Source organism: Canis lupus, chromosome 19 (assembly GCF_003254725.2).
Source record: "Canis lupus dingo isolate Sandy chromosome 19, ASM325472v2, whole genome shotgun sequence".
In the NCBI taxonomy this organism is placed as follows: domain Eukaryota; kingdom Metazoa; phylum Chordata; class Mammalia; order Carnivora; family Canidae; genus Canis; species Canis lupus.
In genome coordinates, this window is record NC_064261.1 from 33,563,918 (window position 1) to 33,582,971 (window position 19,054).

The window sequence follows — 19,054 nt, forward strand, 5'->3', positions numbered from 1 at the left end:
AAAAGTGGCCTATCACCAGATCTAAGTGGATGGCTATATACTACATATCCTTTCAGAGAACCAAGATAATTTAAATTTTCCTTTCTTAGGATGCTTCTAAGTCTCTAAGAGAAATGTCACAACACAGCATGCATTCAGAATTTTTTATAATCTTCTGTTAATTTAAAAAAAAAAACAATTTTTCTCCATCCTCTTGTTCTAGGTTATCTGGGGGCTGGAAGAGTCTCAAACTTGCTCTACCATGATTTCTTATTGACTCTTTCTAGGTACTTGTTTACAGTAGAGGGCACATTGTCAAACAGGCATATGGTCAAGGTCTGGCTTACTGAGACAAAAGTTTTCCACGGTTCCTAGGAAGTATATGCTATTTTAGCTTGCATTCTTCTGAATTTTTGGTTTGAGCTTTTTAAAGAATCAATACTGATAAATCAATATTGATTAGGACTTTAATACAGGCTCATCCAATGTTTTCAGGCTTTTCTCTTTGTGCTCTGTCAATAAATACATTGTTTTTCAGGACTGGCTAGTGAACTCTTCTCCAATCACCAATAAACTATGTGGAATTACCATCAGTTTACCTTATTTTTATATTTAAACTATAATGTAATTTTGAGATGCAGCTTATATTCCAGATACATCATTAAAAGGGATTGTGAATATTTAGTGAAAATAGAGGACAGAAAATTTTGTCAACTTCTGAGGACAAATGGACATTGGTGGCTTTTCTCAATAATGCTATTATGGTATGTATCGTACCTACAAAAGAATAGTGGGCGTATGGAAAAACATGGCAAATATACAGACAGGTGTCTAAAAGACCTTTATGTTCATCAGGTTAGCAGAATGAATGAGCAAAGTTAAGGAATACTTCTTACCCAATGTAAGAAATTCCATGATAGCAAAATGCCTCAAAATTCTCAGGTGGTGCAATCACGTATTCTGTATAAATTGTATAGGGTCTTTTCTTTGGCCTCAATTATTTCATGAAATCTGTAGCTCCTTATGCAGTACAAAAAACAATTCAGAAAAGAAAGATATGTAGGCTTGAGGGAGAATATTTTCCTATCTGTGACACATTATAAAAATGTAAATTAGATGGCAGATTATTGCTCAGAGATTGCAAGCTCTTTCAAAGGCAATAGAAGTGTGTAACATACTCATATTTGAGAATGCATGGGAAGCTATTAAAATTTTAATATTTCAGCCTGTGAGCAGCATACCACATTAAATATATTTAGTGAACATCCTCACAATTAACTACTAGGAAGATGAAATTGCACTTTTTTTATGAAGATGCAACATGACAACTATGGTCAACTGGATGCTTCTTCAATATTTTCCCCCCTTGGAGCTCCCGAGAGTTATATTGTCTGAAGGAGTTGCCAAAGAAAAGGAGATAACTGAGAAAATAGAATTGACTTGAATAGAATCTTGTGGAGATTCTAAGAGACTTGGCATCTTTGTCAACTTGCTGATGACTGGCTTATTAGTGTGCTCCCATAATTATGGCAGATAAGAGCTCTCTAATTAGTGTGGGAATAATAAATTATAGTATATAATAAATCATGATCCCCTACACATGGACCATTAAGATATTTGGTGTTAGGTCTCAAAAGGGTTAATAAGTGGAAATTAAATGTCCTTATGCTTATCTTGGTTCCTTCTCTCAGCCTCTGGCCTTATAAGCTTTGGGGAGATGAGGAGAATAAGAAAAGTATGTGAGGATGAGAATGAATGGTTATTTACCCTTATCCAAAAGCAAATCTGGAGCCTATAGAAGAAAGCTGAGTACTGGTTGAACAATCAATTTGAAAATTTTCTCTCTTAATACATTACATACATTAAACAAATCTGGAGAGTACACTTTTGATTATAATCAAGTTTAAATTTTATTTTGCCTCAGGATATCATCCAGTGATCTGTCTCATCCAATGACCTGCCTTTTCCGCTTTCCTTTTGACTCCTTTGACTTCCTATATTCTCTTAGGTTTCTACTTGATCTCACTGATTACTTAGGTTCTCAGAGAAGAAAGAGCACAGGATGGGAATATTAATCAATAGGTAGTAGGAACTTTATTTTCTCTCATTTATATTTACATTAATGAGCTCTAAGCCAGTAAAGAATTTGGGATAAAGATGGACATGGTTTCTTCTCCCAGATCTCCCAGATATCCCTTCTTCCAGTGCCCCTCCTCTCAATAAATGGCACCATGAGTCACCTATTTTCTTCCGCAATAATCTTGGTATGATCCTGGACTTCTCACCTTTTTCTACATCCAATCCATAAGCAAATCCTGTCAACTCCACCAATAAAATCTATTTGGAATCCCTTCATGTCTCACCTCTTTCTCTCCCACCATCTTAGTCCAAGCCACTATTATCACTAACTTTAATTAATGCCTCCTAATTGATCCCTCTCCTTCTGCCTCTGCTCTAATCCCATCTTTTATTCTTCTCATCTTAACTCGTCATCCAATGGCTCCTCATTGTATTTGTAATAAACTCAAACCCTTACCATGACCTACAAGTCCATACTTGATCTTATCTTTTACTTTTTATCCTATCTCATTTCCTAACCTTTCATTTCCATTCAGGATACTCCTGCCAAAATCTTCCTTGCTCTTTCTCAAACATTCCAAGAACCTTCATATTTTAGAGTCTTTTTACCTTATTTTCTCTCTGCTTGGCAAGTGCTTCTACAGAAATTTACATGGTTTTCCCACAACCCTGACTTCATTAACACCTCTGTTCTAAAGTCACTTTTTCAGAAAGGTCTTTCCTCCTCACCTTATCTAAAGTGGCATTCATGGGGTGCCTGGGTGACTCAGTCAGTTAAGTGGCTGCCTTTGGTTCAGGTCATGATTCCAGGGTCCTGGGATAGAGCACTCCGTTAGGCTCCTTGTTCAGCTGTGAGTCTGTTTCTCCTTTTCTCTCTGCTCCTCTGTCTGCTTGTGTGTGCATGCTCTCTCTCTCTCTCAAATAAATAAAATCTTTAAAAAATAAAGTGGCATTCTTACTCTTCTTTATACCTTGTTCTGCTTTTTTAAATAGCATTTGTCATTTCTTGATATATATATATATATATCTTGATATATATATATATATTTGTTTATTATCCCTATTCTCTACAAGAATATATACTTTATGAATTTAGCAACTTCTATGTTACATGCAGCGCTGTCCCTAGCACCAAAAGCAATGATTTACATACTATACACTAATGAAATACTTATTGAATGAATAGCTAAATGGTTATCTCTGCAACATGTTAAAATTACATATTGGTTCCTTCCTCATTTTTAGCCTAGGATTTAACTATCATAAAATCAAGTTTTCATTTTATCCAAGTTTCTAGGAAAGATAATCAGAAACCAGATGACTCTTTGCCCTTTTACTTTTACTATCATGAATAGAAAAAAATACTTCATAAGATTAAAAAGAATTTAAAAAATAACACTGGTCACCTCTCTTACAGAAAATCTAAGACCACAATGCTTTCATTTCTTCCTTTCCTTCTTTTACAGAGGATATGGAGCTGAGAAAATGACAGATAGGTCAGTGATGGAATTACTTAGTACTTCCTGAATGAGGATGTAATTTTTATATCAGGCATCAATAGTCTATGTGGCTCTGGGGATCGAGCTGGATGTTCAGCTTCTATTTCTGGACTTCTGACGGGTTTGTTGGGTGACCTTTGGATAGTTAATGAGTTACCAGTGTTGACAAGGGTATGGTAAAGATTGATGATATGGATTCTATAAATTGCTCAGAACTCTTTGGAGAAAATTGTATGCCACTTTCTTTCTCATATTTAATGGCTTTATATTATTAAACAACCTAAAAGACAGACATCCACTTCTGTCAATGACAGAATAGTTTCTATCAGACCAATATTCTTATTTTCAACAACTATAAAAGCTATATAAAATGAATTTCGCAAAGTAACAATTTGAAGATATAAGAGCAGGAATGAACACATACAGAATTTGAAGGACCAACATCACAGAAAGAAAAGAAATGCATTGAAATGAGCCCAACATTCTTTACCACGTTTGCATTTGAAATATTTGCTGATTTTTAACGTGTGAATGATGATAGGGCTAGAAGCCAACTGGCAGATTAAAAGCTAAAAATATTAGTAGCACTTTTGATAGTCTCATTTCACTAGAGTGAAAAATAATTAGAATTCAAGACTAACCAAGAATGAGAAGACTACTGAAAATTCAACATCATCAGAAAGAAGACAAACTAAAATATTTCTAAATTCTTAATATGAGCAACATTTTCCTAAAACTATCTAAATTTCTTATGAATTTGGGTTAACTGCTTCTACTATAACTGCCTGCCAAACAAAAATAAAATCTGTCTAAAGGAAGACAGTATCATATAGAATCATTACAAGATTATAGAGACAATTCTTAAATTCCAAGAAAATTACCAAATATGCGAGTAGACAAGATCAGTTGACTAAAATAGAACTCATGGAAAAGGGGTGCCTGGGTGGCTCAGTGGTTGAGTGTCTGCCTTTGACTCAGGTCATGATCCCGGGATCCTGGGATACAGTCCAGCATTGGGCTTCTGGCAAGGAGCCTGCTTTTCCCTCTCCTATGTCTCTGCCTCTCTGTGTCTCTCATGAATAAATAAATAAAATCTTGAAAAAAAAAACACAGATGACTCAAATATAGGAATTATAACAAAGTAAGGCTTTTCATTTTCTTAACAGTACCTTTTTTTTCTAAGATTTTGTTTATTTGAGAGAGTAAGCATGAAAGGAGGGTGGGGGGAGAGGCAGAAGGAGAAGGAGAAGCACGCTCCCCACTCAGCAGGGAGCCCAATGCAGGGCTGGGATCCTGAGCTGGGCCAAAGGCAGATGTTTAGCTGACTGAGTCACCTAGGCATACCAACAGTATCTTCCAAAGAATGAAATATTCTAAATTTGGTGAAGTCCAATTTATTTTTGTATGGGTTGTGTTTTTGTAATATTGTATTAAGAAATCTTTGCCTAACCCTAGATAACAAAGATTTTCTCCTATGCTTAGAGAAAAAGCAACATAAAATCATAATGGAAGGATGAGCTAATAAGGGAAATTTTAAAATGCACTTTATTGTATTAGTAAAAATAAAAGAGTAAAGCCATCACTATCTCCAGATTTTTTTAAAAAAAGGAAATAAAATTTAACATTCATGTTGACAAGCTATTAATAGGAAATAACTTCTTTATTGTGATAAACCCATATACAAACAAAACTATAACAAATGTTATCCTTAATGATTAACACTGGGAGTCTGCCCTCTGTGATCAAGAACTACACAGAGGCCCACTATCATTATTCCTGTTCAACACTGTACGTTAGCCAGTACGGTAGACAAAAAAAAAAAAAAAAAAAAAAAAGGAATTAAAATGTGTAAATTTTAGAGAGGAAGAAATTAAACTATTTTTTTTTCTTTTTTTGTATTCAACATGACTGGGGGCCTATAAAATCCAAAAGAATCTTGTAAAAAGTACTAGAATTAATAACAGAGGTTTTTTTCCCAAAGATTTTATTTATGTATTCATGAGAGACACACAGAGAGGCAGAGACATAGGCAAAGAGAGAAGCATGTTCCCTGTGGGGATCCTGATGCAGAACTGGATTCCAGGACCTCGGGATCATGCCTTGAGCCAAAGGTAGATACTAAACCACTGAGCCATCCAGATGTCCCAACAATCAATAAGAGAGTTTGACAAGATAGTTGGATCTATATTTATAAAAATACAAAAATATCCATATATTTATCATAATGAAACAGAGAAAATAAAACTTAAAGTATAACATTTAGTGTTATTTCAAAAATATGAAATACCAAGAATAAAATCTACACTGAAAAATAAAAATAAAAAAAGATTTAAAAATTACACACTTGAAGTAATGTAAAGATATACCATATTTACTGATAAGAGGATACAATATTTTAAAGCTATAAAGTTTCACTGAATTTATTCTTAGATTTAATGTATTCCTAGTCAATATCTCAGTAGGTTTATGGAGCTGGTGGTGGAACAGTGAGTAATCGCAAGTATTTGTGAAGATATGGAGTAACTCCATGGGACTTTCTTACATTGCTCGTGGAAGTTTTATTTATGTATTTATGTATTCATTTACTTAGATTTTATTTACTTATTTATGAGAGACGCAGAGAGAAGCAGAGACACCGGCAGAGGGAGAAGCAGGCTCCCTGCGGGGATCCCGATGCAGGACTCGATCCTAAGACCCCGGGATCACAACCCGAGCCAAAGACAGATGCTCAACCACTGAGCTACCCAGGTGCCCTGCTAGTGGAAGTTTAAATTGGCTCAATCATTCTGGAAAATTATGTGTCAGTATCCACATAAGGCAGAGTATAAACAAACCCTATTACCCAGTATTTTCTCTTATGTAACAGAAATATGCAAATATGTGCAGCAAACGTCATGCAACATATTCATAGAAGCACAATTGGTAATCGTCAAAACTGGAAATAACTCAAATGTCCATTTGTAGGAGAATATATAAATAAATTATAGTCCATTCAGTGGACTTCTATATAACAATAATAAAGTACATATTATTGGTAATATAAAAACATGAATTAATGCTCTAATCACGTTGAACTTAATGAGGTCTTACATAAAGTTACATAGTCTGATTTTATTTATACAAAATTAACAGTCAAAACTAATTTGGGGAAATAAAAGTCACACAAGAATGATAATATTTGTTGTGGGAATGAGGAGAGTGAGCTAATGAGCAGAGAGGGGGGACGATTTTGGGATCTGTGATGAGGGTCTCTGGTCTCAGTGATGAAGGTGAACATCTCAATATGTTTACTTGCAAAAATTCATTCAGCTATACACTTATGATTTGCATTCTTTTTACGTGTACGTCATACCTTAAATAGTCACTTTAAAAATACATACATTAAAACAATTCTATAGTTCCTATTAATCTAAAAGTATAGTGTCTGGAACACTGTGCAATGTGATCAAGTTTTGATTAGCATATGAGCATCGTGTGGTTTATCAATCATCTTGGAAAAAATAATTCCAGATGGATTTCTCAACATTATTAATGTCATTCTTCTTTGTCATTCTTTGCCTGTGCATTATTTTGCTGTTTGCATTTGAGTTTCACAATTAACAAATACAGAAAATAATTTGGAAGGCATAGCATTTTCAAAAAATACTTAGGTAACATATGGCAAAACAAGCATACATAAATTTCAGATTATTAGCCTCTTGGGATTTTCTGCACTTTCTGTTTAGGCTTAGCAACAAAATGAGAAGCTGACAATCTCATAGCGTATCGTTTCTTTGAGAAAAAACATCTCTAAAGGCCTAACTGATGCATATACATCTGATCTACTCCTCAAGGAATACAAACTCAGATGTCTACAGGGACCAGTTGGAAGCAGAAAGGAGGTAAATGGGCTGGGTAAAGTGGCAGAAAATCACTAAATACAAAATAAATGGAACCAGCAGAAGAATGATGATGAATGACATCTGACACCAGGAATTGATGGGAGCTCTTGTAAAACGGAGAACACATGTTGTCTCCAAGGGATGGCACTCTGTCTACATGCAGGCTCTAAGGCACACTGTGTCCAATTGTTTTGCTTTGTGAACAGAAATCTGGAGGCCAGAGTTTGGTATATAAGTATCTTGATGTTAAAATATCAGTAATTAGGGGTGCCTGGCTGGCTCAGTTAGTAGGGGATGCAGCTCTTGATCTCGGGGTCATGAGTTCAGCACGACATGTGGCATAGGGTTTAATTAAAATTTAAAAAATACATACAAAATTTTGATAATTAATTCAGAAGTTTATAAAATACTGTGTACTAAAACCAAGCCTGATAAATCTGTGTGTGGGACCTCGCCTCTTTCTATACTATGCTTTAATAGAAAAAAGTTTCCAAACCCCAATTGTGGAAGTAACTGTTTTTCTGAAGAGTAGATGACTTTGTTTTATGTTATGGATTCTGAATTGTGTGGTGATAAGGTTTTCCACTCTGCTCTTGTCACTGGAATCCAGATCTGAATTTATGATCTGTCTTTATATGGTACACTGACATATACATATACATATACAGTTAATTTGTTACATATACATTTATTTTGTTAAACTTACCTCCAGTTTCATGTCATAATCTGTGCTTATTTGGCCTTTAATTTTTCTACCCACTTGGCTTTACACTGTGTTTTTTATATGACACTGCATATTTTAAAGTCACTTTAAATATTTTTGGAATAGAGTCAGTTCCGTATACATCAGTCAAGGGCATCAAACCACAGTGATATAAAAAAGGCCACTTTACAAAGAAAAGTATTTAAATGGCTCATAAATATATGAAAAGACACTCCATTCACTAATTGTCAGGGAAAATCAAATTATATCACGATGAGTAATCTCAGAATGATTAAAGTAGCAAACCTAGAGGGGAAAAAAAAGGACATGATTATATAGGCAAAGTCTTTATAAAGATACAAGAGGTGTCCTAAGAGTCTTGTATCTAATATAGGTTAATCCAACAAAAAGAAACTGAAACATGGCTAGGAAAAGGAAAGACACTCAATCATTTACAAACACTTCAGAAAGGGAGTGTCATGGCCAGGGGATCAGTGCAAAATCTTATTATGGAAATGCCCATCTCAGGTACTACATTCATATGGAGATGTTCACAACCACTCCTACAAAATAATATTAAAGTATTCACATCAGAGATCTCTGTGTCATTGCACTAACGCAACCAAAATCAAACATCCCCATAAATATATATCATAGTCCCACAGACAGTTCCTAGAGAGGAAGATTTCACTGAACAGAGGACCTATTCTATTGCAATTATACATAGATCTTCTGTTAACATTTGTGCTCTGAAATGGAGATACTCCATCTCTGGGTCCTTGAGAAGCCAATGCCTCTGGTCTCTCAAAGTTCATAGCTGAGCTCTTATAAATTTTCCAAGGTGATATCTTTCTGAAAGCCAGCCAGCTAGTTGTCTTTGTAAGATTATAAATCTTTTATTTCAATTGCTTACTGTGAGCAGACCCACACAGATAGGAGTTTACATTCAAGAAACAAGAAAGTTACCATGTAATAAACATATGCTGCATGAACGGCTGAAAATTTTACTTAATCCTTGCAGTGACAATGAACTCTGTGTGTGTGTGTGTGTTTCCATTTTGCTGATAAAGGAACTGAAAGGAGGAGAAAATAAATTTTCAAAGATTACACAATTTGCATGTCGTAGATAGAGAATTTCAATCCAGATCTGCCTCACTTTAAAACCTTTGCATTATTCCTCAAGACTCTTCATGTTGAGTCTTCAATAATGGACAGAAGTGATTTACAGAATTGAAGAACTGTTTAGAGCCCAGGAGACCTCAATTATGTTGAATAGTCCTTTAATTAACCTGTTATAGACATTGTGAAAAACAACTTCTATAGCTAGCCACTTTCAAATCCAGGCCGGTGATTATAGAAGGCTTCTAAATCATTCTGTAAAAATACCTGAGAAGAATGCTTACAAGGTATTCAGTAATTTGGGCAGGCTCATATAGACAATTTCAGAAGCAGCAAGGGATGCTAAATATTTATTTTCCATACTTTACTCTCTGGAAGTTTATTCTGCATGTAGGTATGCTAGGAAATGCTGACACAGAGTGAATCTGACATTTTCAAGGACTATAGTGGTACTTTGGAGGACAGCTCTATATAACCTGCTTACTGGGTTTCCAAAGCCTTTGGATATTTTATGACAGATCCTCATGACTTCTATTTATAGAAACATTCCTTGTAAAGAGGTGCCATACATTATAAACTGATTTCTGGCAGGGATAAATTGTCTTATATCCTGTTCTCCCCTTGTCCCCATTAGTAAGTGACAGAAAAAAAGCTCTTTAAAGCAGTAAAAGAGGAGTGTTGTAGGCAAATGTCACTAACAATTCTAGCATAATTGCCAGAATGAAAAGAAAACTCCAGAAATTGTGGCCTGTGAAATTAATTAGCCTTCCATTTAATGTATGGATACCACACTACGTGTGGCCAGCGACACAAGACACAATCTGATTTGCACATTTTAACTTGAAATGTAAGTGTGTCTGATTTGAAGGTGAAGGCAACAAGAGAGTGTTGCTGTCTTTTGTCTTGTCATTCCTGAATAGAAACTAAACAGCTTTGACTTTGCAAATGAAGCAGCCTTAGAAGTTTCCTCATTGTGTCAGCTCTGAAGGAATCTGACTTCCTTCCTTCTTTGACAGGGCTTTCCTGTTGGGCACACTGACAGTGAAATTTCAGCCTTTTTGTTTTTTTTTCTCTCTGCACATTTCTATGCATCACTCATTGCTCTCATTCACTTAACAATTCAGGGGGTAAAGTTTTGTTATTGCTTGCAATTATTGTCATAAGCCCCATTCGTTTAATTGGTGCCCAGACTTTTAGATACGGAAGCCATTTTGAAAGGAATTTCATTGGCACTAACACGGACATGCAGTTATTACAAGTGTAACATCCAACAATCCATTGATCATCAAGAAGCACTTAGGTTATCTGTGCACTCACAGTAGTTCATATCTGCTTTCTAACTACATAAACTCCAGAAAAATAAAAGAGTTGGATTGGGTAAGTCACTTAGAAATCTATAAACTTAAACCCATGTCTTTGATCTCCCTTGATAAACTGCAAGTAGAAGAAAATTAAGTAGCTTGGCCAAAGAAATTCTTGTGACTATTTCCTTGCTTGAATAATTGTTTAGGAAATGGCTAATATATTGGTAGATTAGTGGTCTTGTTACATAAAGTAATTTTTAATTAAATGACATAAAGGATTAAAATCTCTCTGAATATAATTCACCCTATTAAACACCATCTGCCTTATGATATTGATTCTTTCATTTGATACAAAATAAAATGTCTTAACTGCAAAGCCGCATCAATGTGAAGAAGGAATAACAATTACTGAATTATTGGAAGTATTGCTATGTTTTTGTTTTCTCCCCTTTAATCAGATGTCAGAGCTGTTGAAAATAACCAATTATAGGTAACATTAATGCTTTAATTTTAAACATTCTCACATTACGCAGGATTCTCTGGTCACATTAGAAGGAACACCGGGATGGTTAGATTGTATTGTGGACTCCTCTCTTATCCAGAGATTGTGCTTTTTCCAGAAAAGGATAGTGACACTTCCTGTTTGGAGTTAGACAAAAGTCTTTTAAATCCAAAGAATAGACCTGAACTAGAATACTTGCAAACCCATGATCACTGCAGTCTTTACCTGCCTGTCATCAAGCTGAGTCAGATGCCAAATCATAAATGGAGTTCCCTCATTTAGAATGAAAAATACTTGTCACAGAACTATATGATCTATACAGCCAGCTCCCTCACTCTCTGCTATGCAGATCTACATTGGAAACTAGGTAATAACCTCAAGAAAACTATCTTAATAATGAAGATAAAAAGTCCTGATGCATATATTTCAAAACAGTGATGATATTGCCATTCGAAGTGCAGTTCAAATTTACAGACAATTCTGTCTCCAAAATAAGAAAGGCTTTTCCAATAAGGTTAGATTGTTTAAAATTCTATTGGCTAAACACCATCCTCAAATTTGAGTGAGATTATGGTACAATTAAATTATTTATTAGCCATGGATCCAAAAAGCCCTCATCTTTCCCATAATCACATTTTAGTGTAGAATCCTCATTAGAGATAGAAAATAAGTAATACAAGGCAAACAACAGAGAAGGTTATGTTTGCTCATTAGCTGGACAGTGGCTCCAAATGCTGATGAAGAATTCTAGTAAGTTGGTCAGAACAACATGGAGGGTTTCTTTGTCCAAGTCTCATTCAGCTGAAGCAGGCTCAGATCAACGCAGACCTCAAGAATTGCTCTATCTCACCACCTCCCCACAACTACTCCAGACTATTGTATTTGCAAAGGAAATGAAACTGGAGATAGTCCAATGGAGAAAGGTTAGATCCCAAGGGTCTAATATAACTCCAGCAGAGATTACAGTAGCCACAGGAGGAGCTATTGTGTGGGAGAATGAAAGTCCAAGGAGAGAGACAATCTGACCATGGAGTTGTTCTTAAGGACCACTTTGCTGCATAGAGTATTTGGAGCAGTTTTTCTTTCAGTGCCTTGGATATATCATCTTACCCTCTCCTGGCATTAAGGTTTCTGCTCAGGAATCTGCTGATGGCCTTTTGGGGGTTCTCTTGTAAATTACAAACATCTTCTTTCTTGTTTCTTTTAAGATTCTTTCTTAGTCTTTGACTTTTGCAGTTTTATTATAATGTGTCTTGAAGAAGATCTCTTTAAATTGCATTTGCTTATTGAATATGAGTGTCATGAACTTAGATGTCCATTTTCTCCCCAGATTTGGGAAGTTTTGAGCCATAACTTCTTTTTTTTTAAGAGATTTTCTTTATTTATTCATGAGAGACACACACAGAGAAGCAGAGACATAGGCAAAGGGAGAAGCAGGCTCCCCATGGGGAGCCAATGCGGGACTTGATCCTGGAACCCCAGGATCATGACTTGAGCTGAAGGGAGACACTCAACCACTGAACCACCCAGGTGCTCGGAGCCATAACTTCTTTAAATAACTTTTCTACTCCCTTGTCCCTTTGTTCTCCATCTGGGACTTCTATATCGCACAGATTGTTTCTTTTAATGATTTATTGTGTAGGCTTTCTTTAAATCTTTCATATTCTTTCTCCTTGTTCTTCTCCCTACTAGATCATTTCAGATGTCCTGCCTTCTAATTCCCAGATTGTTTGTTCTGCTTGAGCCATTTTGTTGTTGATGCTCTCTATTGTATTTTTCAGTCCATCCATTGTATTCTTCATCTCTAGAATTTTCTTTTGGTTCTTTTTTTTTTTTTTTTTAGTGATTTCTATCTCTTGGTTAGACTTCTCATTTTGTCCATGTGTTGTTTTCCTGATTTCATTGAATTGTCTTTGTGTGTCTTCCTGTACCTCACTGGGCTTCCTTAAGATGGTTATTTTGACTCTTTACTGTGTAAATCACAGATCTCCGTGTTTTGGGGGACTGGTTACTGGGAGATTATTGTGATCCTTTGGTGTTATTAGGTTCCTTTGATTTTCTGCGTCTCTTGAGGTTTAGCATTGCTGTCTTCCCATTTGAAGTAGCAGTCACTTCCTCCAGTGTTTACTGACTTCTGTTGGTCCTGCCAGAGATTCTGAGGCTTTCTCAAACCATCAGTGAGATGCCTCCTCCATGCTTCTTGCTTTCTCTGGTGGTAGAATTATTAAGCTTTCATGCCTTCTCTTGATCTTATTGTGCACCAGGCATGTGCAGACAGCCTCTTTTTTTTGCTTTCCCACAGAGGGAACTATAATTCAGGTTTGTGGTCTTTCCCTGGCCCACAGCCTTGGGGCAGCTTTCTACACATGCTTGCTAGCTGTCTGCAAAGCTCATTTTCAGTGCCACTGGGAGCATGCACAAGGAGGAAGCCATAGGGTGAGGGAGGCTGAGGTGTGTGGAGCAGTGAAGGTGCCTATGGACCAGCTGAGAAGATCTATGGGCAAGGCATCCCCTGATGCTCATGGGTCAGCTTCTTTGTGGAGGCTGTGAAGCAGTTAATGGGGTCCATATCTCTTTAATGCCCTTCAAGAATTCTAGCTGCCATTTTCCCAGCCTCTTTATCCCCTAGTCATGTAGCTCACAACTCAAGATGATACAAGAGATAAATGGACCCATTTAGTGTTCTGCACAACTGTGCAAGCTAGAATTTCAGTCATATGCTCTCATTTTTCCTGGCAGGAAAAATCACAGGCAGAGAAAGTTTCTCTTGGCATTGAGCTATGCTACCTTGGAAGATGGGTAGCACAGGTAAAGTGAAGTTATTCTTCTTAACTTCTTCAATGCATTAAAACTTGCATTTTTATTCCAACAATGTGCTGAAACTTACCTGCCAGAAACCCAGACTTCAACAGAGACTTTCTTGTCCATGGGTGATTGTCTTTGATAATATTCTTCAGGGTTCCTAGAGTATAGCAGAGAGAGTCTGGAGACGGTTCCTGGACCACTCATTTCCTCTATGTCTTCTCCCATTTATAAGTGGCTATCTTCAGAAATGAAATGCATATGGTGCAACACTATTATGCCATCAAGTTATGAAGTCACAGGAACTGTTCTATTCCCAGAAGGTAGGTGACTTGCATTTCTCTATTCTATTCCACTGTGAGTTGGAATTAAACTAGGGAGGGATAAAAAGTTGGTGGAGGAGAAAGAGAAGGGGAAACAAGGAAGATAAAAATGTAGACATTTAGAATGGATTGCATTAATGTGCAAGGGTACCCTAAGTAACAAAAAACAACAAACGAGGTGGCTTAAAACAACAAATTTTTATTCTCTCACAGTTCTGGAGCTAGAAGTTTGAAATCAAGGTGTTAGCAGGGCTGTGCTTTCCCGAAAGCCTCTAGAGGAGGAAACTTCTAGGCCTCTATCAGCTTCTGGTGGCCGTGGCATTCCTTGGCTGTGGTAGCATCATTCTGATCTCTGCTTTGGCCTTCCCATGGCCACCATCCCTCCATATCTCTGCCTTTTCTTCCTATAAGGAACTCCAGTCATATCGGGTTAGAGGCTACTTCAATCTGACCTCATCTTGACTATTGCATGTTATTTTTTCCCAAATAAGGCCTCATTCTGAGGTATGGTGGGTTAGGAATTTGGGATATATATATATATATATATATATATATATATATATATATAAAATACATATATAATATATAATATTATATTATTAATTATAATATTACATTATTAATATTATAAATATTAATATAATATATATAATATATATAAAGATTTTATTTATTTATTCATGAGAGACACAGAGAGAGAAGCAGAGACACAGACAGAGGGAGAAGCAGGCTCCATGCAGGGAGTCCAATGTGGGACTTGATCCCAGGACTCCAAGATCATGCCCTGAGCCAAAGGCAGGCGCTAAACCGCTGAGCCACCCAGGGATCCCCTAGGACATATTTTTAGAGAGGCAAAGGGCAACCCATAGCATGGGTGAAAGGAAAAAAAAATAGAGGAAAGAAAGAAATGAAATAGGGATACAGAGACGGAGGAAAGAAAGAAGGAATGAAAACAGAATGTAAGCAAGCAGACAATAGAAAGGAAAGAATTATAAAAAACAGATGGGCAGCTTTTTCCTTCCCCATGTGGGGTTGGGGCATTACAGAAGGAAATGGTTCAGATAGGAAAAGACACCTTCGATATTTTTCAGGTTAAGAGATTATAAAATTAGGGGCACCTGTGTGACTGGTTAAGCATCTGCCTTCAGCTCAGGTCATGATCCCAGAGTCCTTGGCTCCCTTCTCAGCAAGTAGTCTGCTTCTCCCTCTCCTTCTGTTCCTGCCCCAACTTGTGCTCTCTCTCTCTCTCTCTCTCTGAAATAAATAATTAAAATCTTAAAAAAAGAGATGACAAAGTTATTAAAATAGTGGTTTAGCACATATTAAATACATAATAGATTTCACTTAATTAATACATGTTTGTTTACTGATTGACTAAGGATTGTATGGTTGAAAAAGAAAGCACAATGTCAAGATCTAATTAAGAAATCTTGGAAGAGCAAATAGAACTTTAAAAATTGTGTGTAATGAAATTTATAGTAATCAATACCAGATATTAACTTTCTCTCTTTATGTTTCCTCTTTTTTCATCTCCTAATAACAAAGAATAACATGTGGCTCCATTCTATAAGATGCATTTCGGGATATGTATCCTGGAAGGTAACAACACTTGCCTCATTCAAACTTACAGTCCACTTGCCTGGTTGTCAACAAAAGACACAGTCTTCCCATCTAAACAGCATCATAACACAAATACAATAAAGTAACATGAATACAGATAATATAAATTTGAGAAGTTCAAAGGAGGAAGAAATCATTTTCAACATTTATGATAGAGATTCATAGACTTAAAACAAAAATGCAATAATATATAGAAAATACCTTAGAAGACTGATCCAGAAAAGCTTCATGATGGAGGTAGAATTTTCAGTGTATAGGATTTGTTTAGGTAGGTTTGTGGGGTGTGTGGAAGGAAAGTCCCCACAAGACCTCAAATTTGCCTACACATCCACACCTCTTTAAGACTTTCCAGCCTTGCTGTCTGATAACTTAGTTTTTAGTCTATGTAATAATAACTACGTAAATGACAAGAGAAGCCCCTCAAAAGTCTGAGGGGATTCTAAGTGGTCCATTCTCTTAAATATTGCTCGCCAATAATCCTCCAATCCAGGATGATAAGGACAAGTTCCCATCATGAAATAACTATAAGATTCTGTGGTCTTGGATAAAGCAGCCTAGAAGGAGTTTGTGAAGTGGCCTAGTACACTATCATGGTCCTACAGGACTGACTGGTGATTGGGCCACCACCACTTGGCTCCAAGTCTGGCTTGCAAGTATCTCTGCAACTATTCTCTGTCCCCGCTGTCAGGACTCATCATTTCTCTAGCACTCACTGTTAACCAAAGACACTGAAATTATTCTGTGCCAGTCCCTAGTTCCAGTGACATGTAGTTACATTTAGTTTGTTTCCTGGATACTGGTCATTAGGAAAGCTTCTCCATATGTGAACCCACAGCCTTCATCGGTTCATGAGCCTAAAATGTTAAACTTACTTGAAGGATTGTCCTAACTCTGTGAACTCTGTGTCATTCTCTCTCTGGTCTTCGATTCATTATATCAGTAAAGTTTCTGAGTTATAAATAAGATGATTGTTCCTAGTGTTAATTTTAATTGATTGTTTTCAATTTATAATAAATTGCATGTATTTAAACATAGAAGTTAAATAATGAGTTTTGACATACATAAATACCCATAAAATTGCAATAAAGATAATAAACATACATATTTACCCCCAAAGTTTCATTGACTCCTTTTGGAATTTCTCCCTCCAATCCCTCCCCATCAGTTTCTAGCCCCCATTCTCCAGGCAATACTGATCTTCCTATCAATATAGGTTTGTTTTAATTCTCCAATAGTTCATATAAATAGAATTATAGAGTATAATCTTTTTGGTAGGATTGACTTCTTTCATGTGATATAACTATTTTGAGATTCATCCATGCTTTTGTGTGCACTGGTAGTTCATTTGTAATTTCCATACTTCCATGGGTATATCAACATCTGGTGATCCATTTATCTACTGATAAATATGCGGGTTGTTTCCAGTTCAGAGCTATTGCAATTAAAGCTGGTGTAACCTTTCACATATAAATATTTGCATAAACATTTTATTTCATTTTTCTTTGGTAAATACTTAGAAGTGCAATGGCTGGGTTTTAAGAAAGAAGGATGTGTAATTTTTAAAGAAACTTTTTCACTATGCTTCAAAGTGATTGTGTTATTTTACATCTACTCAGAGAGTATGAGAGTTTACCTTGTGTTATATTCTAACCTATACACAGTATGTTCAGTTTATTTAATTTTAGCTTTCTAGTGCTAATGTGTTAATATCTCATTATGGTTTTAATTTAGCCTTCGTTATTTAAGGTTGCATAATTTAATGGAGAAAAAATGGAAAGTGAAACAATTCAGAAAGGGAAGAAACTAAGAGTAGAGGAAAGAAGGTCAGGTACAGAATCAAATATTTAAAGAAAAGAGGAAACAACAGATATACAATTTTAAATGATGCTACTAAAAATAAGGGAAATTGGGAAACTAGAAATTTTTTTAAAAATGGACTCTAGATACTATCCTTAAAATCAAGAAATAATATAAAGTGTGTTTATAGGTTCACCTAGGTGGCTCAATCAGTTAAAGCAACCAACTCTTCATTTCAGGTCAGGATCTTATGGGTCATGGGATCAAGACCCAAATCAGGCTCCCTGCTCAGAGATGAGTCTGTTTAAGATTCTCTCGCTGTCTTCTCCTCCCCTTGTTCATGCTCTTTCTCTCTCTCTTTCTCTAAAATAAATAAATAAATCTTTAAAAATGAAAAAGAAAATAAAGTGTGTTTATAGGAGAGCAACATCGTAACAGCAGTATTGGGATAGACCATCTATAAGTCTTCAGGGTTGGTGGCAAAAGAGCTGGAGAAAGAAAAGTTAGGAAAGCGACTGCAATATTCCAAGCAGACCTGAATGAGAAAACAGGGTGGTAATAAAAAGATGGAAAAATTTCATCAGTGGAGACTTCCAGTGCTCTATAACTTGATGAGAAGAAATGGGTTATGCTTTTCAGTTGGTTTCATTGTACTTTTTTAAAAGGCATCTTTCACAATAATAATATATCCTTTTCTCCTTAAGAGTTATGAAACAAACAGAAATGAATATTTGCATTTAAATGCCCAATGTCAATCTGCACTATTAGACAATCTAGTATGATGATGGACAGTGGGCAGTGAAGTAGAACATGGTATAGGGTGCATGTCTTTCTGCCTGGATTGAAGCTGAAATGGCACTGCCTGGTTCATCTCTCCAAGCTTCCATTTTGAGCTTTCCTACATCCCCTTCTCCTTGGAGGGCCTGTGTCTGTACTTTCTGAGTTTTAACAGCTTTGTTCTTGGCATTTCAGAGAAATGAGTTGTGAATTCTCAATGACTTCATGCCTTCCAGTCTAACAGCACTTCCCCAGGGTGTAAGTGCTGAGATTTTTAACAGTTTTACATGTCAAAGATTGGTGCTCCATATATATATGGAGCACTTTGAAAGCCTGTGGCTTCCTGTCTCTCAGCACTTCAGCAAAAAGTTTGAGCTGAGCAGAAATTAGACAGAGGCAGAGTTTTGTGTTGGCTTGATCTATAGGAAGAATTTGGATAAAAAGGCTTGGATTTTAAGAATGCAGTTGCTGGCAAGGCCATCTTAATGCTGGCAAGAACAGAAAAGAAGATGGTGTTAATAGCACAAATCCCAAGCCAGTATCCCAAAATCACCTAATGAATCCTGAAGCCACCATTTACTCAGGGTGAAATTTTGAAATGTGAGAGCCTGTTTTAACACCATCACCCAGGCAGCATTCAGCACCAACAGGCGACATGTCACAGCAGTG